Genomic DNA, 24,002 nt, shown 5'->3' on the forward strand with positions numbered 1-24,002 from the left:
GAAATTTTATGAACTTTTGCCTAACTAAAAAATTTATGACATTTTGATTCCACTTCTTTGACTATGAATAGAATGCTCGATTTCTATTAAAAAATAGATATGTAACAAGCAACCAAGGTTAACTGTATAGCACAGGGAACTGTAGTCAATATTTTACAGTAACATATAATGGAAATTTCAAAACCAATAATAAGTGTACTGGCATAAATGAATTACAAAAAAAAAGAATTTCACATTTTCAAATTTAGTCAGCTTATTTTTGCTAGTTTTTCAAAATGCCCTATGAACACCTAATAACAACGTACGAGATACAAAATTGGAAATTTATTTGTGTAGGATATAAGATTAATATAAATAGAAATCATTATATTTAAATTATTAATGACATCATTCAAGATGCTTACTTTTTTCTGCACTTGATAAAATATTCTCAGCAAAATGATAATATGCCTATGATTGTATATTTTTTTCTTTTCACTTATATTTCTTCTGATTTTTGCTTTGTGTATCCTCGTTTCTTTGTTGTTAGCTGTCTGATGGTTTATGATGAATACCTTATTTGTGAATTGTTCCTTTTTTCATTACAAATATTCATCTTTGTTTCATTTTAAAATTATTTAATTTAAAAAATACTTAGGAGTAAACTTACCTAAAGACCTGTATGCAGAAAACTCAGACACTGATTAAAGAAATCAAAGACAAGACAAACAAATGGAGAGATATACCATGTTGTTGGGCTGAAGAATAAATATTGTGAAAATGACTATCCTACCCAAAGCAATCTATAGATTCAATGCAATCCCTGTCAAAGTACCCATGGTATTTTTTTCACAGAGCTAGAGTAAATAATATCACAATCTGTATGGAAACACAAGACCCTGAATAGACAAAGCAATCTTGAGAAAGAAGAATGGAGCTGGAGAAATTAACCTAACTTCAGACTTCACTACAAAGCTCCAGTCATCAAGACAGTACAGTACTGGCACAATAGAAATATAGACCAGTGAAACAAAATAGAAAGCCTAGAGATAAATCCACCCACCTACAGGCACCTTATCTTTGACAAAGAAGACAAAAATATACAATAGAGAAAAGACAGTGTCTTCAGTGAGTGGTGCTGGGGAAACTGGGCAGCTAGTGTGAAAGAATGAAATTAGAATACTTCCTAACACCATAAACACCAAACAAAAACAAACAAAGTAAACAAAAATAAATGCCAAATGGATTAAAGACCTAAATGTAAGACCAGAAACTATAAGACTCTTGGAGGATAACATAGACACAACAGTCTTTGACATAAACCATAGCAAGATCCTCTATGACCCACCTTCTAGAGTAATGGAAATAAAAACAAAAATAAACAAATGGGACCTAATTAAACTTAAAAGCTTTTGCACAACAAAGGAAACTATAAGCAAGGTGAAAAGACAACCCTCAGAATTGGAGAAAATAACAGCAAATGAAACAACTGACAAAGAACTGACCTCCAAACTATACAAGTAGCACATGAAGCTCAATACCAGAAAAACAAACAACCCAATCAAAATGTGGACAGAAGACCTAAATAGACATTTCTCCAAAGAATATATACAGATAGCTAATCAACACATGAAAAGATGCTCAACATTGCTCATTATTAGAGAAATGCAAATCCAAACTCAATGAGGTACCATCTCACACTGGTCAGAATGGCCATCATCAAAAAGTCCACAAACAATAAATGCCAGAGAGGGTGTGGAAAAGGGGGAACACTCTCACCCTCTCGGTGGAAATGCAGACTGATACAACCACTATGGAGAACAGTATGGAGATTCCTTAAAAACCTAGGAATAAAACTACCATATGACCCAGCTATTCCACTACTGGACATATATTCTGAGGAGACCATAACTGAAAAAGATATGTACCTCTGTGTTCACTGCAGCACTATTTAAAATAGCTAGGACATGGAAGCTTGTCCTGTAGTATGTCCAATAGCTAGGACATGTCCACCAACAGATGAATGGATAAAGAAGTGGTAATACAAATATACAACACAATATTACTCAGCTATAAAAATGAATGCATTTGAGTCAGTTCTAATGAGGTGGACGAACCTAAAGCCTATCATACAAAGTGAAGTATATCAGAAAGAGAAAGACAAATAATGTATATTAACGCACATATAGGAATCTAGAGAGATGGTACTGATGAATTTATTTGCAGGGCAGCAGTGCAGACATAGACAACAGACTTGTGGACACAGTTGGGGAAGGAGAGGGTGGGAAGAATTGAGAGAGTAGCATTGCATATATGTAAAATAGACAGCCAGTGGGAATTCACTGTATGACACAGGGAACCCAATCCGTGACACCTAGAGGGGTGGGATGGGGAGGGAGGTTTTTAAGAGGGAGGGGGCATATGTATACCTATGGAGGATTCATGTTGATGTTTGGCAGAAACCGTTGCAGGATTATAAAGTAATCATCCTCCAATTTAAAATAAAAGATTGTAAAAAAAAAAAAAAATATGACAGCTATGAAGTTTCTTCCACTTACTGATTTTTGGATCTATTCCAAACTACTTTGCATCAACTCCTGGACGAATAGGAAAGCTCAAGAGACCACCTCATAAAAGCTTTGGAAAGTACACATTAGAGTAAATGAATGGACCTTTACACACAGTGAAATGGCTTAAAAAGTGGCACCAAATGCAGTGTCAGTGCTGAACTCCATAGGCTTTCCTGAGGGGCTTGCCAGTCAGCCCCACTAAATCTCCTGGCACAAGGAGCAAGGCTTGGGGACATGAGTTATGGAGCTTCCTGGGGATAATGCAGGTCATTGCAAAAGGACTTTTGATGCTCTCAGTTTAAGAAAATAAGAGTCAGAGCTACCTGCTGTTAATTAATACTCATTTCACACACTTATAGCTGGTCTCTCATTTACAACTAGCAAGGGGTTAAAAGCAGATAAATCAAACCCACCTATATGTCTCCTCCCTGTCTGATTGTCAACCAACTCTCCCACCCACCAGCCAACCACAGCTCAACTCTACCCTGGCTTAGGAACACTTACAGTGGTTCTGCCAGAGCTCCATCCAAGCCAGGTCAGTAGACAGACTTTCATGATGTCTGCCTAGTTTGCCCCCTACAGAGTCCATGTTCTGAATTTGTTTTCCATTAGTGACATCCCCCCGGAGAAGGCAATGGCACCCCACTCCAGTACTCTTGCCTGGAAAATCCCACGGACGGAGGAGCCTGGTGGGCTGCAGTCCATGGGGTCGCTAAGAGTCGGACACGACTGAGCGACTTCACTTTCACTTTTCACTTTCACACATTGGAGAAGGAAATGGCAACCCACTCCAGTGTTATGCCTGGAGAATCCCAGGGACGGGGCAGCCTAGTGCGCTGCGGTCTATGGGGTCACATAGAGTCGGACACGACTGAAGCAACTTAGCAGCAGCAGCAGCAGCAGCAGCAGTGACATCCCCTCAAACCTATCTGCATTGCCTGATCCATCTTCCTCTCCTCTGCATCTTAGCAGTTTTCTCCTGTGGTTTTCCAGCTTTACTATCACTGAATACAACCCCCCCTTCAAATCTTTTCTTTCTTTTCTTATCCTCCAATTACCCCTGACAACAGAAATCTCAAAGTTCAAATCAGCTACTCCATGTACTCTGAATGTTTTACCCCCATTCCCAACCCCGAGAACTTTTTTCAAATTTCCACTCTACTGATTTCCTTCTTTTCCCTGGTTCACCATTTATCCCCCTGTTTCACTATGACTCATCTCCATCCCTCCTCCCAGATGTCTCAATTCTCACAACTTGTGTTTCAGCCCATCTTGGAGTTCAGTAAACTCCCATCCTTACCATCCAAGTAAACGAATCAATAGAAGAGCTTAAAACTGTGCCTGGCAAGTAATGAACAGCAAAGAAAAGTTATTTCTTCTCCTCCTCCTCTTTTTCTATTATTATTAGTATTCCTATTTTTTCACCCTGCGAACTCTTTCCCCATCACCACTAATTCCACCCTAATTCAATAACTAAAACCATCACTCAAAGTTCACTGCAAATGATCTAACTCTTAAAAAAAAAAAAAAGCAGAGGGAGGTGACGGAATTTCCTGGTAGTCCCGTGGTTAGGACTGAGTGCTTTCACTGCCAGAAGCCAGGGTTCAATCTCTGGTTGGGGAGCAGAAGATCCCACAAGCTGCGCTGCATGGCCAAAATTAAAACTTTAACAACAACAAAAAAACACGCTCATAGCCAGAGAACAGATTTAATTAATGTCTTGCTGGAAGTGAATACCCTTCGACTTGGCAGGTAACAACAGCATCTACCAGCTTTGCAGACAGCTGAAAATACTCAAACAGCATCCATTCCCCTTCCTCTGCGAGTTAGCTGGTGGCCAGGAGGGGTGCGGCACGGAACGCCTCTCCCAGGGCGGAAGGTGGGCGCCCAGGTGATGCCACTATGACTCTCTCTCTCTCCCTCCTCTGTGCTTGCCTCCTGGCTCAGGTGGGAGATCTGCAGCAGGGGGCTGCCTCAGGGGCGCTTTGGCCGCTTTCGGGCGCCGCGGAGCACGCAGGAGTCCCGGGAGGGGGCCGACACCAAGGTCCGGATGGAGCTGCGGCAGGCTACTACGGCCTGAAGCTCCGAAAGCCAAGGACCCCAGCGCGGGAGGGTGTAGGAGGCGCGCAGAGGCTGCGGCCCGGGGAGTGCAACCCCCTCGCAAGCACCTGGATGCGGGACCTCCCCTCGCGTTTACCTGGACTCGAGCTGCGGCGGCGGCCTGGGCTTATGCTGAGCCAGCCGACGGCTCGGGCTCCTCAAAATCTTCACGGCGACCCTCTACGGAGTAAGACTCTGCAGGCTCCAGGGAGCACTCAGACTGCGGCTCGCCCCGCCCGGGCCAGGTCTTCTACGTCCCATGCTCCACCCTGGCCACGCCCACTACACCCACACCACACTCAGGTCACGCCCTCTACGCCCCGCGCTCCGCCCCAACCACGCCCTCCACGCCCCCGGCTCCTCCCGACCTGGGCGGCCCCGCCCCCCATATTCGACCTGGACTCCCAGGAAGCGGATGGCGCAGAGGACTAAGCACCCTTGTGCTATGGACAGGACTCACCTAAGTGGCTGCAAAGGAAGGGTGTCAGTGTTTTGGGAGCTCCTGTCAACGTGCCAGCAAGGAACAACTTTCACTCCCTGACAACTACTTTAGGTTAGTTGAATAGAAATGGAAAAAAGCGCAGATCCAGCTGCCACACACAAAGACTTAAAGATTTACCTAGTTTTGACCAAAGGGAAAAATACATATTCAGCTTGCCTCCACGACATTGCTTCTTTGAGTCCTAGCTTTTAAAAGCCTGGGTAACAAAACACCCTGCATATGCTAAGTGAAATTAGTCAGTTCGACAAGGACAAATACTGCATGATATCACTTGTACATGGAATCTAAAAAATGTGAGGAGCTACTGAATATAACAAAAGAGAAGCAGGCTCACAGATCTAGAGAATAAATTAGTGGTTACCAGTGAGAAGAGAGGGAAGCATTATAGGGTAGGAGATTAAGAGGTACAAACTATTATGTAAAATAAGCTACAAGACACGGGGAATATAGCCAATATTTTACAACTATAAATGGAGTATACCTTTAAACATTGTGAATCTTGATATTGTACACCTGTAACATACAATGTGTAACCAAGCGAAACCAAATGCTGCCTTCCCAGGGACAGACTCCCTCACCCATATCCTCTGCTTTAGCTCCTCTGATAAGTGCCTAGATGGTAGCAGCTGAGTACATTTCCTGAGTAGTTTTACAGATGCTAAAACCTCCAGGTGGAAGATGCTAACTAGTTCACTACTTCATGACCAGAGTACATAGCCTCCAGGTCTACTGGAGCCTAATATTGTTCAGTGGCTTGGTCAAGTCTGACTCTCTGTGACCCCTTGAACTGCAGCACACCAGGCTTCCCTGTCCTTCACTATCTCCCAGAGTTTGCTCAGACTCCTGTCCATTGAGTCCATGATGCTTAAGGACAATGCCTAACTCTAAGTTAACTCCTGTGACGCGCCCTGTTACCTCGCCATTAACCAGTCGGAGAATTGTGCATGGGGTGGTCATGTACCCTTTGGCTTACCTCCCTCACCTTGCCCATTGGCGATTGCAGGCTTTTTAAGCAGTAGCTGTCCCACACTCCTTGTATGGTGCCTTCCAATAAACGCTGCACTTTGCTTTACCACAGCCAGGTGTCAGTAGTTGGTTTTACTGCGGTAAGGCTGAGTAACAAATGTATATCAACTACACTTCAATTTACAAAAGGAAAAAGAAAAAAGATTAATAAAAATCCAGGTAACCATTCTTGGACTCCCCCAAAACTGCCATAACAGTTGAGTTTTATGACCCAAAAGTGGAATTTGGGATTGTAAAAAGCAGGTTTGGCCCCATTTTTACACAAGCTTTTCACCATGTTTCTTAGATGTCTATGGAATCACTTCACACATTAGAATGAAAGTAGAGAGCAAGGGCTGTATCTTATTCACTGCAGTATGCCCAATACCTACAACAGTGATGCAAAACAGGTGCTCAATAAATATACGTGAATCTATTTAATTGCCAAGTACTACAGTATTTTCAGGGCTTCCCTGGTGGCTCAGCTAGTAAAGAATCCTCCTGCAATGCAGGAGACCTGAGTTAGATCCTTAGGTTGGGAAGATCCCCTGGAGAAGGGAACTGCTACCCACTCCAGTATTCTGGCCTGGAGAGTTGGACATGACTGAGCGACTTTTACTTCATAGTATTTTCAAAATAAACATAGACCTTATTGTAAATACAATATCAGGTCTATCTATAAAATGGCTTTCTTTGTGCCAATTTTGCCTTGCTAGCAAATTATTGTAAGCATAAGTAAGACTAAAAAAGAGAGACTTAAAATGTCTTTAGTTAGAAGGAATTAAAGGTATTCCAGAAGAAAAATTCTATGAAACAAACACTTGCCACTGCCATATGTTAGATACTTAATAAATGTTAAACTCTACATGTATTTTCCTGTGTATCAGATACAATACTATGCCCATAGAAAATGAATCTGAGTCTCAAAGAAGTTAACTACCTTGCCCAAATTTCACAGTTACTGAGAAATTTCCCTGAGACTGGAATCCCTGTCCACCTGACTCTCCAGTTTATACATTCCTACTTGGTGTTACTGTCTCTCCAATGTGAGGGTTGCTGAATGTCCACGACCTGCAAAGCATTGTGATGGAAGGTTTGGATGGTCCAAAACTGAGGACAATGTAATCCCCTTTCAAAAGTAGGGTTAAAATCCAGTTGAAAGTGGAAAAATGGTTGAAGGCAGCATACAATTAAAGACAAACAAGAAGGAAATGGTCAAAGGAGTGCACTGTGTTAAAAGAACTCAAGTAAGAGCCGTCTGGTGTGAGTGGGGAGATGGTAGGAGGAAATTAGAATTATGAACATGGTTAAAGCTTGAAATGGATAGGTAAGGGTTTTAACAGTAGTAATGCAGAACAGAGAACATTTTCAGGCATAAACAAAGCTCCAAAGAAGAGAAAGCAATATGTGTACTTAACAAATGATGAGTGAGCCAGCTTTTTGGAGCATAACAGACTCTTAGTGGAGCAGATTTGGGCCTTAAGGGATGCTGAAGAGCAGACAATAGAGTCCCACCATTATAGATATTTGAGCAGAAAATGACACGTGGGAAGAGGCTTCCAAGGGTGTCTAAGTGTGGGGGACTGGAACATACAAAGGCTGAAGAGACCAATTCACAGTTTTTTGTAAGAATCCAGGCCAGGATTGTTGTTGTTTAGTCGCTAAGTTGTGTCCTACTCTTTGTGACCCCATATGCTGTAGCACACCAGGCTCCTCTGTCCATGGAATTCTCCAGGCAAGAATGGAGTGGGTTGCCATTTCCTTCCCCAGGGGTATCTTCCCCACCCAGGGATGGAAAATGCATCTCCTGCACTGCAGACAGATTCTTTAACATCTGAGCTACCTCGGAAGCCCCTTAGGTAGTGTAGTAATATCATATCTTGTTTTAATCACATAAACATAGGTCAACTATCCTCCAAAAAAAGGTAAACATTAAATGAAAAAACAAACAAACAAACAAACCAAGGATTAATGAGACACAACTTTTGATGGTTTCTTCTGGCACATGCCACTCTAATTTACAATCGTGACCTAGGAGTAATGCTGAGGCACTGGTTACTGCAGTAACAGGAGTAGGGCATGAAGAAATCCTGCCTCCTTGTGGCCATTTCCCACAACAGCAAACTTAAAGATATTGCTTACATTGCAGTGAAATAAGAGTTTTCTTTTTCTCTTTTGCCTTTTGAGTCCCTTTCTACTTTAACTGTTCCTAATCTACAGTCTGAATTGATAACTAAGTTTTCTTCTTTTCAGAACTAACCTATTGGCTGTTTCGAAACAATGCAAAAAGGAAAAAGAATACACGATCCTTACACCTTCGTGGAAATAAATTTTTTTGGAGGAAATAGAAAGATGGCTTTAATCCCCAAGCTGGCAGAGTAAAGAACACAGTAGGCCCGTGCCTCAGGAACTGTGCCCCCGCCATGGGGAATCAAGGAGATGATATAGTCGGGGCTCACAGTCAGAGGTTGGAGATAAAGAGCAAAGGTGTAAGGATCCTGTATTCTTTCTTTCTGCATTGTTTCAAAACAGTCAATAGGCTGGCTTCAGGTAACCTGGGTCTGGGATTCTGTTCCAGTAGTTAGGTCCATTGTCTTTTGTGGATTGCACTACAGCTTTCTTTCCTTAATGCAAAGAGGGGAAAACAAACTACAAGGGGTGTTTACAGATAAAGTGCTGTAAAGTTAAGCATCAGGATGTGACTAGCATAAAATTAAAAGATAATAGATGCAGAGTGTAGCTCATGCAGAATTGGAGGGTGATAGGTGTGGGATATCCCTGGAGAAGAGCAAGGCAACCCACCCCAGTGTTCTTGCCTGGGAAATCCCATGCACAGAGGAGCATGGCAGGCCAGGCCACGAGGTTGTAAAGAGTTGGACATGGCTGAGCGCCTAAACAACAACAACCTAAATTCCAATGACATTTTTCATAGAAACAGAACAATCTTAAGATGTGTGAGGAACCACAAAGGACCCAGAATAGCCAAAGCAAACCTGAGAAAGGAGAACAAGCTGGAAGCATCTCAATTCCAGACTTTACATTACATTACAAAGCCACCATAAAGAAGTGTGGACTTGGCACAAAAACAGGCACACAGACCAGAGGCCCAGGATAGAGAGCCCAGAAAAGTTCTAAGGGCATGTACTCTTGTTAACTCACAAGAATTAAGGAGCCAAAGACATACACCAGGGAAAGGAAAGTCCCCTCAATAAACGGTGCTGGGAAAACTGGGCACCACGTGCTGAAGAGCAGCACTGTACTTTGCCCACACCACACACACAAAACTGGCCATACACTGGGTTCTCCACACCAAGTCCTTCCCCACCCGGCCCTCTGAAGACAGACACTCCTCAGCAGTCAACCACACACAGGCACCTTTCCCCCACTCTTCCTCACGTTTCTTCACCTTTTTCTTCAGCAGGACCACCTACCAGCAGGTCCTGAGGAGACCAGGCTCCTGTCTGAGTGAACAGGACCCCACAATGTCCCAAAGCTGAAGTCCTGGTGGGTCCTGAGGGATCCTGGCTCCCATTAGCATGGACTTGACCACCCCCACCCTCGAGTTCCAGAAACCAAAGCCAGGGCAGGTTCTCAGGAGATGGGGCTCCCATCAGCTGTGCTAGGAGCCAAGTCCAAAGGCAGAACGCACATCCCCAGGGTGACTCAAGGAGGTGGGCTTACGTTCCCTGCCAGCCAATGGGAAAGCGCAGATCAAGCCACCCTCGCCTTCAGCGGAGGCCCTGCCCCCTGAGGGCAGTTCTGCTGCCTCCATGAAACTGGGGAAAATCAAACTGAAACAGAACCAAACAGCCCATGACTTTTCCAAAATTGTTACAGAACAATTAACTGGAAACCATATGAAATGAAATGACTATAAAATACAAATTTAAAATACAAAATATTTAAAATACAAAACTATCAAAATTACTGAAAAACAAAGAAGAAAATCTTCATGACCTTGGCTTTGGTCTGCAGATCATGAGCTTTGAGGTTAGCCCACAAAAAGCAAGTGCATAAAAGAAAAAAATATTGTGGACTTTATAAAATTAAATATTTCTACTCTGAAAGACCTGATTCATAAGGTCAAAAAACAAACCATGAACTGGGAGAAAAATATTTGTAAACTACATACCTAATAAAGCGTCTGGACTCAAAACAGATAAAGACCTCTAAAACAACCCCATAAAAAATTCGGTAAGGATGTGAACAGACACCTGGCCAAAAAAGATATATAGATAGTAAATATCTTACAAGAATTAGATTGTAAAAACATCATACTATTAAGGAATAACAAGTTAAAATCATGCGATATCACACCACACCTTTTAGGACTGCTAAACTCCATATATATGACAATATCAACTGCTGGAGGGTGAGGAAAAAGAAGTCTCCCTCACTGCTGCTGGCATGTACGTACAGCCACTTTATAACACAGTTGGGCAGTGTTTTCCAAAGCTAAACAATGTAATCCAACAATTATGATTTCAATATTGACTCAACTGCTTTGAAAATTTATCACAAATTCAAACGAGGATGGAATTATGCACAGCAGCATTATTCATAATAGCTAAAATCTTGAAAAAAACAGGATATCCTTCAACAGATGAATGCATAAGCAAAGTAGGGTATAACCATGTCAAGGTGAGTAGAATATGCCACCCCAAAATATGCCTCTCTGGTATAAGGATTGTTCAGTCTAATGAAAAAAAAAACCAAAACAAAACAGGAATCTCAGAAAACTAAGAAGTGATTGACCTTTTGTGAAGGACATTTACAAAAGACAAATCTCATATTTAAGGGCTTACCCTCTTTGCACCAGAAATAGAAGGATAATTAAAACCCAAAGAACTTATCAATGGAGAGGTCCTGATTTAAATCTGCAACAATCATATGCTTCTTTACTGTGTTTTGCATGATAACCTGTCATAATGGGCTCCCCCCCCTTCCCCAAGGTCTTTCTTTTATTTTTATCTGAAATGGTATTTGAGGTGATGGCTTTGGACATTTCAGGAAGTGACTCAGGTTTCCTGGGTAGCTCCCTTATACACATGACATATACAAGTTATTAAACTTCTGTTTTTCTCCTGGTGGTGTCTCAAACTCTGCTACAGTGCTTTTATAAAGAACGGGAAAATGAAGCTGGGCTCCTGAAGGCTGCTCCTTCTGGTCTAAGCTGCGTCCATCAATGTCACAGTGAAAAGAAAAAAAGAGGAATGATTTTCTTTTCTTTCCTGAGAACAGAGAAGATAAAGAGAACACTGAGCAGCCCTGATCCCTCCTAGATTTTACTTCACTGTTCCTAATCTGTAGTCTGCAAATAAACTTGCTTTTCTGTCCCCTAACTGCATGAGCTACATCCTCCACCTATTTTCCTTTAACTCCATGCTACTTACAACCTGGTGCTTACTTTTACAGCAGACCACCCCTTGTAGTTTTCTTTCTTTTTGCATTTCAGAAAGAAGGCCGCAGGGCAATAAACCAGAGACAACCAGACCTAATTACCAGGCTATCTGATACCGGCTCTGACTTTTGTGGGTTCCTATTGTTGTTGTTGTTTTATAATTTTATTTACTTATTATCTACTTTTGGCTGGGCTGGGTCATCATGCTGCGCGGACTTTTCTCTAGTTGAGGAGAGCAGGGGCTTCTCATTGCAGTGTGAGGGCTTCTCATTCAACTATTGAGCCTTTGTTCTAGAGCCTGGGAGCCACAACTGCTGAGTCCACGTGCTGCAAATACAGAAGCCCGCATGCCCTGAAGCCTGTGCTCCACAACAAGAGAAGCCACAGCAGTAAGAAATCCTCGAAACAAAACGAAGAGTAAAAAAAATTTAAAAAAAAAACAGTAAAAAAAACAAAAACAAAATGAAGAGTAGTCCCCACTCGCTGCAATTAGAGAAAACCCGTGCACAGCAACAAAGACGCAGTGCAAGCAAAAATATAAATAAAATAAACAAATAAAATCAACATTTTAAAAAATTAAAACAGATAAACAAGGACTACTCTATAGCACAGGGAACTACACTCAATATTTTGTAATAACTTAAAAGGGGAAAGATTATGAAGAACAGATATCTATACCTATATCAAGACCAGATCAGCTGGAATGTAACCCATGCTGATGGTGACTGGTTCTGACTCTCAAGACTTCAATCAACTGAAGCTTGGACTCTGCCATGGGCAGAGGCCCTGCATGAACATGCCGGTAAAATGAAAATCTTAGTCACTCACTCGTGTCTGAATCCTTGCGACTCCATGGACCACCAGGCTCCTGTGTCCATGGGATTCTCTAAGCAAGAATACTGGAGTGGATAGCCATGCCCTCCTCCAGGGGATCTTCCCGACCCAGGGATCAAACCCCGGTCTCCTGCATTGCAGGTGGATTCTTTACCATCTGAACCACAATGGAAGCCTCAACATGCCTGTTCCCATAGATTAAAGCTTCCCTAATTTTGCCATTCGGAGAGACATTGCTCTGGAAAGCTCCCTGGCATTCTCCATACTTCTGCAAGTAATACACCTTTCCTTCCCATGAGCTTTGGCTGGGTTGTATCTTCCGGCTCAACACCACCCAGAGGCAAACCCACTTTTCCTGGTAACATCTTTCCATCCAGACTCCCAACCAGCACTTGTGGCCCTGTCAGGGGAAACACGCTGACTAAAACCGCCCACCCTGACCAGGCACCATAATAACCATTTGCATGAGTTGATTTACAACAGGACATCCTGGTAAGGAACAGGGAACTAATAGGTCACTACCAACCAGAAGAGTTCGGGAAAGGTCAAAAGGAGACACCACATGTCCGACCACCTCCCAGAATCCTTCTCACTGGCATCCATCTTGGCTGAACAAGGTGTGCACCACCAGGAAGGACTCTGAGTCAGGATGATTGGCTAAAGACAACCCGGAAACTAATCCCATCACCATAAAACTTGAGACTGCGAGCCACATGGCAGAGCTGGTCTCTGGGGTTCCCTTATCCTACTGCTCTCCATCCAGGTGCCACTTCCCAATAAAACCCCTTGCTTTGTCAGCACAATTCATTTCCGACTGTTAGACAAGAGCCCAGTTTCAAGCCCTAGAAGTGGTCCCCTACCTGTAACAGCCCCACTTGATAATTTCTAGTCAGTCATCTTGCTTCCAATACATGGAAATCATGTTATTTTTCTGTGAGAAAAGATATGTAAGGGCCAGAAACAGTGTCCCTATTTTATCTTCTGAAGCCAGTAGGTCTCAAGCAAACTCACCTCTGTAGATCCAATTCAATGCCTTGTTCTATGGAAAACACTGGCAGGGCTTTGGGGTTTTATTTATATCTCATTTCTGAAGACTTTTAATACCTACATTAAACATACAGATTACTCATCAGTACCACTTCTACTTTGAGGTTAAAAATCCTCCACGTTTTTTCCAGTATACTTACCATTTCATTCATTGCGTTTAAATCTTTGACCAAATGCTGTTTCTCTCGTGTTTCATCATAATTTAGCTAATTACACAGTTGTCGCCTGAATAAAACAGTACTCATCACCTACAGTTTTTGCCAAAACTGGATTTTACAAGGTAGGGCACAGGTGGGCCAGGAGAAAGTTCAGGAGCACGACTACAGTCTCCTGGAGCCAAGATTCTAATTCAGGGCACTGGATGAAAACATCTACCCCGAGGAAGCACCGCCCACTTCAAGTGCAAGATTAAAACGCATTGCCTGAAAACACGGAGAGGGCAATGGCACCCCACTCCAGTACTTTTGCCTGGAGAATCCCATGGATGGAGGAGTCTGGTGGGCTGCAGTCCATGTGCTCGCTAAGGGTTGGACACGACTGAGCGACTTCATTTTCACTTTTCACTTTCATGCATCGGAGAAGTAAATGGCAACCCACTCCGGTGTTCTTGCCTGGAGAACCCCAGGGATGGGGGAGGCTGGTGGGCTTCCGTCTAAGGGGTCGCACAGAGTCGCACACGATTGAAGCGACTTCCCGGGTGGCGCAGACGGTAAAGCGTCTGTCTACAATGCGGGAGGCCCGGGTTCGATCCCTGGGTTGGGAAGATCCCCTGGAGAAGGAAATGGCAATCCACTCCAAGACTATTGACTGGAAAATCCCATGGACAGAGGAGCCTGGTAGGCTACAGTCCATGGGGTCGCAAAGAGTAGAACACGACTGAGCGACTTCACTATAGTCACTATAGTAGTAGCAGCAGCAGCCTGAAAACAAGCTATGAAACCTGGCAAGATGCGCGTGCGCGCTGGAGGTCTCGGAGACAAGCGCGGGACCCAATCGGTGGGGCGGGACGTTCTGTGCGCTCCGCACCTCCCCGGCTCCTATTGGCTGGTCTGCTTCGGTCGCAACGCCGATTGGTGGCTTGTGCTTGACGCGGCTGTACAAGCCAGCTGCTCGTCCTTCGCTTCGCCTCAGCTGGGGAGGACTGGATGACGCCTATCGCGGAGCTCTTGCCAGACAGGGGTGGGCAGCGCCGGAGGACAGCGGAGAGACTGACAGGAACGCGCCCTGCGAAACCCTCGTAAACCCTTTGCCTGACGTCTTCAAATTCCAGGCTGCTGCTGCTAAGTCACTTCAGTCGTGTCCGACTCTGTGCGACCCCATAGACGGCAGCCCAGAAGGCTTCCCCGTCCCTCGGATTCTCCAGGCAAGAACACTGGAGTGGGTTCCCATTTCCTTCTCCAATGCATGAAAGTGAAAAGTGAAAGTGAAGTCGTTGAGTCGTGTCCAACTCCTAGAGACCCCATGGACTGCAGCCTACCAGGCTCCTCCATCCATGGGATTTTTCCAGGCAAGAGTACTGGAGTGGGTTGCTATTGCCTTCTCTGCAAATTCCAGGCTGGAAGGCTCCAAATCCCAACAGCTTTGAGGAACCCACGTCCTAACCTGAAGGGAGCGCGCATCTGCTTCAGGGACTACAAGTCCCTTCACCCACAGAAACAAGAAATGCCCTAGTGCTGAGATCCCTAAATATCTGAAGTAACCCCAATTCCGCTCAGTCTGAGGCACCCTAAAAATAGCACCCGCAGAGAGACCAAATGCCCCTAATCTCAGAGTCCCTAAAGACCTCAGCCTGGGAACTCTTAATCCTTTCATCCTCAAGACCCCAACTATCCTGTAGGAGGGAAACTTAAAGCTCCTTAATGAGAAACCCCCGATTTCCTCAGCCTCAGAGATCCCAAGTTCTCTCAACCTGCGCATTCTACATCAGCCAAAAGACCCCCCAATCCCCTTCGTTTGAGGAACCCCAGTTTCCCCAGCCCTGTGACCCTGATCTCAAGTCAAGCGATTTGTCCCTTAGATATAGAACACACATTATGCTCAGATTTTCCCAGAGTCCCCAGGCAGAGAGCCACCAAACCCCTTCTTGGAAAAATATTCTCTCTCCTGCACTGGAACAGAGCCCTAACTTCAGCCTGACACCAGTCCAGCAGTTACGAACTTCCAGGTCTCCTTAGGACTCCCTCCGTCACCCACAGACACATCCCTCCTGGTGCCTTTCCTCAGAGGGGCCAAGTTGTAGGGGAACCAAAGAAACCAAATCTAGCTCACATTAGGCTGGTCTGTCACAGCCTGTCAGGATTCATCCATCCCATCAAGATCCCCACCCTGACTTTCCCCACACCTTCCTGCCCCAAACACTCCAAGGAAGACAGGCCTGGCTCTGGACAGTGGTCTGGGCTATCTCAGCATCTTCTTCCACAGGCACCCAAGGCCATGAACCCTTACAGATCCCCAGAGGAGAGCACTGAGGGAGATGCTGGGAGAACAGAGTGGAGGTGGAGGTCGCAAAGCCAGGCTGTAAGCCGGCTCTATAGGAAGGATGTGGAGCTGGTCCCTTAAAGACCATAGACTGCTTGCCTGCACTGCTGAGTGAACTTCTCTGTGAAGATACACAGGATGGGAGTGCCTGGCCCTGTCTGGAACAGGTAGGGTGCAGTGGGGCAGAACAGGATACTAGCATCGTCAAATGTTTTGTGTCAGGGAGAGTTAGGAAAATGCTCAGTGTTTGCTCAGTTAAGCAGGGCACAGTCAGTAAGGAAAGTCTTCATCCCTGTCTCACAGACATCCAGTGGCGTCAGGCTACTCCCTGCACATAGGTAGAGGAGAAGGCCCAGCTCTAAGGGCTGACTTATATTAGTAAGTTACTGATGAAGTGTATTATTTTCTTTAGGCTTTCAAAGACATTTCCATATACTTCCCCAAGGAAGAATGGGCAGGAATTGGCTCAGTAATAAATATGAGACCTTTTGTTGAAACAAATTATATATATATAGACACATATATCCCCACTCCAGTACTCTTGCCTGGAAAATCCTATGGACGGAGGAGCCTGGTAGGCTGCAGTCCATGGGGTCGATAAGAATCGGATACGACTGAGCGACTTCACTTTCACTTTTCACTTTCAGGCATTGGAGAAGGAAATGGCAACCCACTCCAGTGTTCTTTCCTGGAGAATCCCAGGGATGGGGGGAGCCTGCTGGGCTTCCGTCTATGGGGTTGCACAGAGTCGGACACAACTGAAGTGACTTAGCAGCAGCAGCAGCAGACACACACACACACACACACACACATATGTATATTATATATAATTATTTATACATCAAAAATGGAGCAACAAAGAATTAAACTAAAAAATATACAAGCAACTCCTGCAGCTCAATTTCAGAAAAATAAACGACCCAATCAAAAAATGGGCCAAAGAACTAAATAGACATTTCTCCGAAGAAGACATACAGATGGCTAACAAATACATGAAAAGATGCTCAACATCACTCATTATCAGAGAAATGCAAATCAAAACCACAATGAGGTACCATTTCAAGCCAGTCAGAATGGCTGCTACCCAAAAGTCTACAAGCAATAGATGCTGGAGAGGGTGTGGAAAAAAGGGAACCCTCCTACACTGTTGGTGGGAATGAAAACTAGTTCAGCCACTATGGAGAACAGTGTGGAGATTCCGTAAAAAACTGGAAATAGAACTGCCATACGACCCAGCAATCCCACTGCTGGGCATACACACCAAGGAAACCAGAATTGAAAGAGACACATGTACCCCAATGTTCATCACAGCACTGTTTACAATAGCCAGGACATGGAAGCAACCTAGATGTCCATCAGCAGATGAATGGATAAGAAAGCTGTGGTACATATACACAATGAAATATTACTCAGCCATTAAAAAGAATACATTTGAATCAGTCCTAATGAGGTGGATGAAACTGGAGCCTATTACACAGAGTGAAGTAAGCCAAAAAGAAAAACACCAGTACAGTATACTAATGCATATATATGGAATTTAGAATGATGACAATGATAACCCTGTATGCAAGACAGCCAAAGAGACACAGGTGTACAGAACAGCTTTTGGACTCTCTGGGAGAGGGCGAGGGTGGGATGATTTGGGAGAATGGCATTGAAACATGTATATTATCATATGTGAAACAGATCGCCAGTCCAGGTTCGATGCATGATACAGGATGCTTGGGGCTGGTGCACTGGGATGACCCAGAGGGACGGTATGGGGAGGGAGGTGGGAGGGGGGTGCAGGACAGGGAACACGAGTACACCCGTGGCAGATTCATGTCGATGTATCGCAAAACCAATATTGTAAACTAATTAGCCTCCAATTAAAATAAATATATATTGCAAATAAAAAAAAGGAGAATATTAAAAAATCTAAATGTGAATAAGAAGTACCAAATTCAGCACCAGAGGAGTAAGGGCTGGCAGGTGGCTTCACTGTGTGCTGGTTAGTTTTTTAATCTTATTTTTGAATTCTGAAATAGAAATTAAAAGACCCGAAGTGGGTGTGACAGAGTATTGACGTAAGCCTGAATGAAGGTGGATGTATAGGTTTTCCAGTATAATTCTCAATAGTTTTATGTTTAAAATTTATCATTCTTTTAAAAAATGATTATTTTTGCTAAACATTCTTAATGAAAGGGCAATTAAAGCCACCTTAATTAAACTATAAATTCACCAAAGAACTTTCTAATACTAAGCTCATAGAGATTCAGTCACTGGGTTAAATCTCTTAGAATAGGAAAGAGATTAATATATTATGTCAATATATTATTTATGCATATATATTTAACCACACCACATGATCTTCTTATGCTAAGGTGAACCTAATTCTTTGTCTTGATTCTGGGAAAGGGTTTGAGATAACTATTTAGTCTCCCTGATCTTTCCCACATTTCACTGCTGACCAGAGACAGCATCAGGTAAATAAAATGAAGTATACTCATTATAAAATAGAAGTGAGCAGTTCACTTCCTCTTCTGCTGCTCAGAGAGTTTAGAAGAGTTAATCTGCCTAGACTGGAGAAAACAATTTAGATTAGTTCCATGATTCTCCACATATGGATTTCTATTCTCTTAGTTTCTTTTTCATTATTTATTCTTGGTTATGCTGGGTCTTCGCTGCTGTGAGTGAGCTTTCTCTTGTTGCAGTGAGTGGGGGCTACTCTCTACTTGGAGTGCACAGGCTTTTCCTTGTGGTGGCTTCTCTGGTTGCAGAGCGCATGCAGGCTCAGAAGTTATGACACACATGCTTAGTTGCCCCACAGCATGTGGAATCTTCCTGGACCAGGGATCAAACCTGTGTCTTCTGCACTGACAGATTCTCATCCACTGTGCCACCAAAGAAGTCCATTTGTTCCCTTAGGTTATTAAAAGTAGTGTAAGAGACATGAAAACCAAACATATGTCTGCAAAGGTTTTGGTATGGAGAGATACTCTTGACAGGGAACACGTACCCCACGATTCACCATACCTCTACATATTTTTATTTATCCTCTGAAGTTTTTGTGTGTGTGGTGCACTATTGCTAACTATATGCACATTGCTGTACAAATCTGTAGAACTTTTTCATCTTGCATGACTGAAACCCTGTACCCATTGACCAACAATTCTCCATTTCTTCCTCCTCATAGGCCTTGGCAACCACCATTCTATTTTCTGTTTCCATGAATTTGATTAGATACCCAAGTGAAATCATGCAATATTTGTCTTTTTTATTGGTTAATTTCACTTAATAATGTTCTCAAGGCCCATCCCTGATGTAGCGTATGACAGAATTTCATTCTTAAGACTGAAAAATATTCCATTATGTGATGTGGGTATAATATGTATATATTTTATATATAATCTGTATGTTTATCTGCCAGTGAACTGTGAGGTTGCTTCCACATCTTGCCAATTGTGAATAATGCTGCAATGACCATAGATGTGCATATATTTATTCAAGATCTTGTTTTCAATTTTTTATAAATATATACTCAGGAGTTGGATTGCTAGGTCATATAGCAGTTCTAATATTCAGAGGAAACTCCATACTGTTTTCTATAAAGGTTGCAACATTTTACATTTCCAACAATAGTGTGTGTGTTACTGTGTAAGTTTCTCCATATCCCTACCAAACTTGCTTTTTTTCATACTGGCTATCATAAAATATGAGGTAATTTCCATTGAGCTTTTATTCTGTATTTCCCCATTGATTAGTAATATTGAGCATCTTTTCGTATGTTTGTTGGCCATTTGTGTATCTTCTTTGGAGAAATGTCTATTTAATTCCTTCTCCCACTGTGTTAGTCAGCTCAGGCTGCCGTAACAAAACAGACCACGTGGCTTAAACTGCAGAAATTTGTTTTCCTACAATTCTGGAGCATGCAAGTTCGATATCAGGGTGCCATCATGGTTAAATCAAGTTCTCTTCCTGGCTTACACGCAGGCTTGATACAGGTATGTGCTTATAAACCCCTTATCAGATATGTATTTTATAAATATTTTCTACCATCCTTTTCATTCTGTTCATTGTCTCCTCTGCTGCACAGAAGTTTTAAGCTTGATAAGTTCCATTTGTCTAATTTTATTTTGTTATTAATACACGTGCACTTAGTATCATATTTAAGAAATCATTACTGATTAAATTCATGACGTTTCACCCTAAGAGTCTTATCATTTCAAGTCTTACATTTTTGAGTTGATTTTTCTATATGATGTAAGAGTTTCATTATTTGCATGTGGATATTTTGTTTCCCAGTGCCATTCATTACAGGGATTAAGCTTTCCCCATTGTCTTGACACATTTGATGAAGATCATTAGATCATGTATCCAAGAGTTTATTTCTGTTTACTTCTAGCTACCTCTTCTGTTCCATTGATTGATAAGTCCGTCTTTATACCAGTGGGCTTCCCCAATGGCACAGCAGATAAAGAATCCACCTTCAATGCAGGAGACACGGGTTCAATCCGTGAGTTAAGAAGATCCTCTGGAGAAGGAAATGACAACCCACTCCAGTATTCCTGCCTGAAAAATACCATGGACAAAGAATCCTGGTGGGCTACAGTCCAAAGGGTCACAAAGAGTCGGACATGACTGAGCAACTTAGCACGCACTTTATGCAACTACTACACTCTTTTGATTACTCAACCTTTGTAATATGTTCTGAAATCAGCAGCTTCCAGTTTTGCTGTTCTAAGATTGTTTTGGTTATTTTGGGGTCCTCTGAGATTCCATATTAACTGTAGGATGGATTTTTCTATATCTGAAAAAAAAAAGTCCATTGGGATTTTTATAGGAATTGCATTGAATCTTTAAATTTCTTTGGGTAGGATGAACAGCTTAATAATATTGTCTTAAAATCCATAAACATGGGATGCCTTTCTATTTACTTGTGTCAGATTTCTTTCAGCAATACTTTGTAGTTTTCAGTATGTAAGCCTTCCATCTCCTTAAGTTTACTCCTAATCATTTCATCTTTTTGATGTTATTATAAATAAGATTGTTGGGACTTCCCTGGTGGTCCAGTGATTAAGACTACACACTCCCAATGCAGAGCACCTGGGTTCAATCCCTGGTCACGGAACTAGATCCCACATGCCACCACTAAAGACCCCACATGTCACAATGAAGACCTGGCACAAAGAAATAAATTTTTTTTTAAAAATTTAAACTTAGCTCTTGACTATAGCTTTAAAAAAATTAAAAATAAATAGGACCGCTTGCTTATTTTCCATTTTGGAATGGTCAGTGAACAATGAATTTTCCATTCAAATATGCATGGGAAGATATTTGAATGCTGATTTTGTACCCTGAAAATTTCTGTGCAAGTTTTTTGTGGAATTTTAAAGATTTTGCTACACATAAAGTCATGTCCTCTGTGAACAGATGTAATTTTCTTCCTTTCTTTCCAAATTGGAAGCATTTTATTTCCTTTTCTAAATTAATGCCCTGGCTAGGATTGTTATTATGTTGAATAGAAGTGTTGAGCATGGGCATCCTTGCCTTTTTTATTGATCTTAGAAGATTTCAGCTTTTCCCTGATGACTATGATGTTAGAGGTAGACTCTTCATATATGACTTTTATTATATTGTGGTCACTTCCTTCTATTCCTACTTTGTTGAGTATTTTAGTCATGAAAGGCTAGTAAATTTATTAAATATTTTATGAACATCAGATGAAGCACAGATGAAGTTTTGTCTTTTTTTAACTTTAAGAAAACTATGGAGTATTACTCAGCCATTAAAAATAATACATTTGTATCAGTTCTAATGAGGTGGATGAAACTGGAGCCTATTATACAGAGTGAAGTAAGCCAGAAAGAAAAACACCAATACAGTATACTAATGCATATATATGGAATTTAGAAAGATGGTAACAATAACCCTGTGTATGAGACAGCAGAAGACACTGATGTATAGAACAGTCTTATGGACTCTGTTGCAGAGGGAGAGGGTGGGAAGATTTGGGAGATTAGCATTGAAACATGTATAATATCATGTATGAAACAAGTTGCCAGTCCAGGTTCAATGCACGATACTGGATGCTTGGGGCTGGTGCACTGGGACGACCCAGAGGAATGGTATGGGGAGGGAGGAGGGAGGAGGGTTCAGGATGGGGAACACATGTATACCTGTGGCGGATTCATTTTGATATTTGGCAAAACTAATACAATTTGTAAAGTTTAAAAATAAAATAAAATTTAAAAAGAAAAAAAAAAAGGAAACTATGTGATGCTCCTAGTGGAAGAATAATAGTTGATGGTACAAAAATCACTTACTATTCCTCCTTTGGTAAATCCTTGTCCTTGTCACTCTCTGGCTCAGAATTCTGTGTTCTTAATTAGAATGCACAGAGTTTGAAAATATTTACCAACCAAAACACTGATTCTCATCATCTTTTAGGTAAACCTTCTTGGATGACCTTCAGAGTGAAGCACAGTAAACACCAGAAGGTATTTCCCAAATCCTGTTGACAAGAAAATCCTCCTCATGGATCCAATCACAGGTAAGAATAGGAGAATACACAGAGATCCTAGAGACTGCTGCCTTCCTGTGCTGTCTTTAGCACAATGTCTGATATCATCACCAACGCTGGGCTGGAAGAAGCACAAGCTGGAATTAAGATTGCCGGGAGAAATATCAATAACCTCAGATATGCAAATGACACCACCCTTATGGGAGAAAGTGAAGAGGAACTAAAAAGCCTCCTGATGAAAGTCAAAGAGCAGAGTGAAAAGTTGGCTTAAAGCTCAACATTCAGAAAACGAAGATCATGGCATCTGGTCCCATCACTTCATGGCAAATTTATGGGGAAACAGTGGAAACAGTGGCAGACTTTATGTTTTGGGGCTCCAAAATCACCATAGATGGTGATTGCAGCCATGAAATTAAAAGACGCTTACTCCTTGGAAGGAAAGTTATGACCAACCTAGACAGCATATTAAAAAGCAGAGACATCACTTTGCCAACAAAGGTTCGTCTAGTCAAGGCTATGATTTTTCCAGTGGTCATGAATGGATATGAGAGTTGGACTGTGAAGAAGGCTGAGCGGTGAAGAATTGATGCTTTTGAACTGTGGTGTTGGAGAAGACTCTTTTGAGAGTCCATTGGACTGCATGGAGATCCAACCAGTCCATTCTAAAGGGGATCAGTCCTGGGTGTTCTTTGGAAGGACGGATGCTAAAGCTGAAACTCCAATACTTAAGTCACCTCATGCAAAGAGTTGACTCATTGGAAAAGACTCTGATGCTGAGAGGGATTGGGTGGCAGGAGAAGAAGGGGACAACAGAGGATGAGATGGCTGGATGGCATCACTGACTCGATGGACATGAGTTTGAGTGAACTCCGGGAGTTGGTGATGGACAGGGAGGCCTGGCGTGCTGCAATTCATGGGGTCGCAAAGAGTCAGACAAGACTGAGCGACTGAACTGAACTGAAGAATAGCAACAATAATTGGCTGTCTATTGTTACATTCGGAGAAGGCAATGGCACCCCACTCCAGTACTCTTGCCTGGAAAATCCCATGGGCGGAGGAGCCTGGTAGGCTGCAGTCCATGGGGTCGCTAAGAGTAGGACATGACTGAGAGACTTCACTTTCAATTTTCACTTTCATGCATTGGAGAAGGAAATGGCAACCCACTCCAGTATTCTTGCCTAGAGAATCCCAGGGACAGAGGAGCCTATTGGGCTGCCGTCTATGGGGTCGCACAGAGTCGGACACGACTGACGTGACTTAGCAGCAGCAGCAGCAGTGTTACATTATTTTCATAGTATTTCAAACTTTAAGCATTTTACCTGAATAAACTTCAACCTTAATCCTACAGTACTTACTGGTAGGTACTATAACTATCACCATTTATACGTCAAGAAACTGTGGTAAAGAAATGTTTGATTATACGCCTGAGATCACAGTATCACTGGTAGTGCATGCAGTCTAATCCAAAGCACCTTCTCTAAACCCCTTACAAGCTGCTTAAAACTTCCATACTTCTATAAAGTTTACACTGTCTTATTCATACATCTTTATATCATTCGAGGATGGTTTCAACCTCAGTTCTTT

At 42.5% G+C, this 24,002-nt stretch overlaps 1 long non-coding RNA gene across 6 annotated transcripts in view; it reads right to left on the reverse strand.

Moving 5' to 3' along the window:
- LOC147349486 (uncharacterized) overlaps nt 1-24,002 on the reverse strand; it is a 133,860-nt gene that overhangs the window by 36,887 nt on the left and 72,971 nt on the right. For 2 of the 6 annotated variants that reach the window (XR_015149850.1, XR_015149851.1), the window contains exon 1: nt 4,747-4,940. The exons of 2 other annotated variants lie outside the window; for them this stretch is intronic. This is a non-coding gene — a long non-coding RNA (uncharacterized LOC147349486). Of the gene's footprint in view, nt 1-4,746; nt 4,941-6,124; nt 10,869-24,002 lie in introns of those variants that run through there. 2 more of the 6 variants (XR_015149853.1, XR_015149854.1) reach the window with 2 other exon arrangements.

Source organism: Bos grunniens, chromosome 21 (assembly GCF_055505025.1).
Source record: "Bos grunniens cultivar Pamir isolate PY7600 chromosome 21, Bosgru_T2T1.0, whole genome shotgun sequence".
Lineage (NCBI taxonomy): Eukaryota > Metazoa > Chordata > Mammalia > Artiodactyla > Bovidae > Bos > Bos grunniens.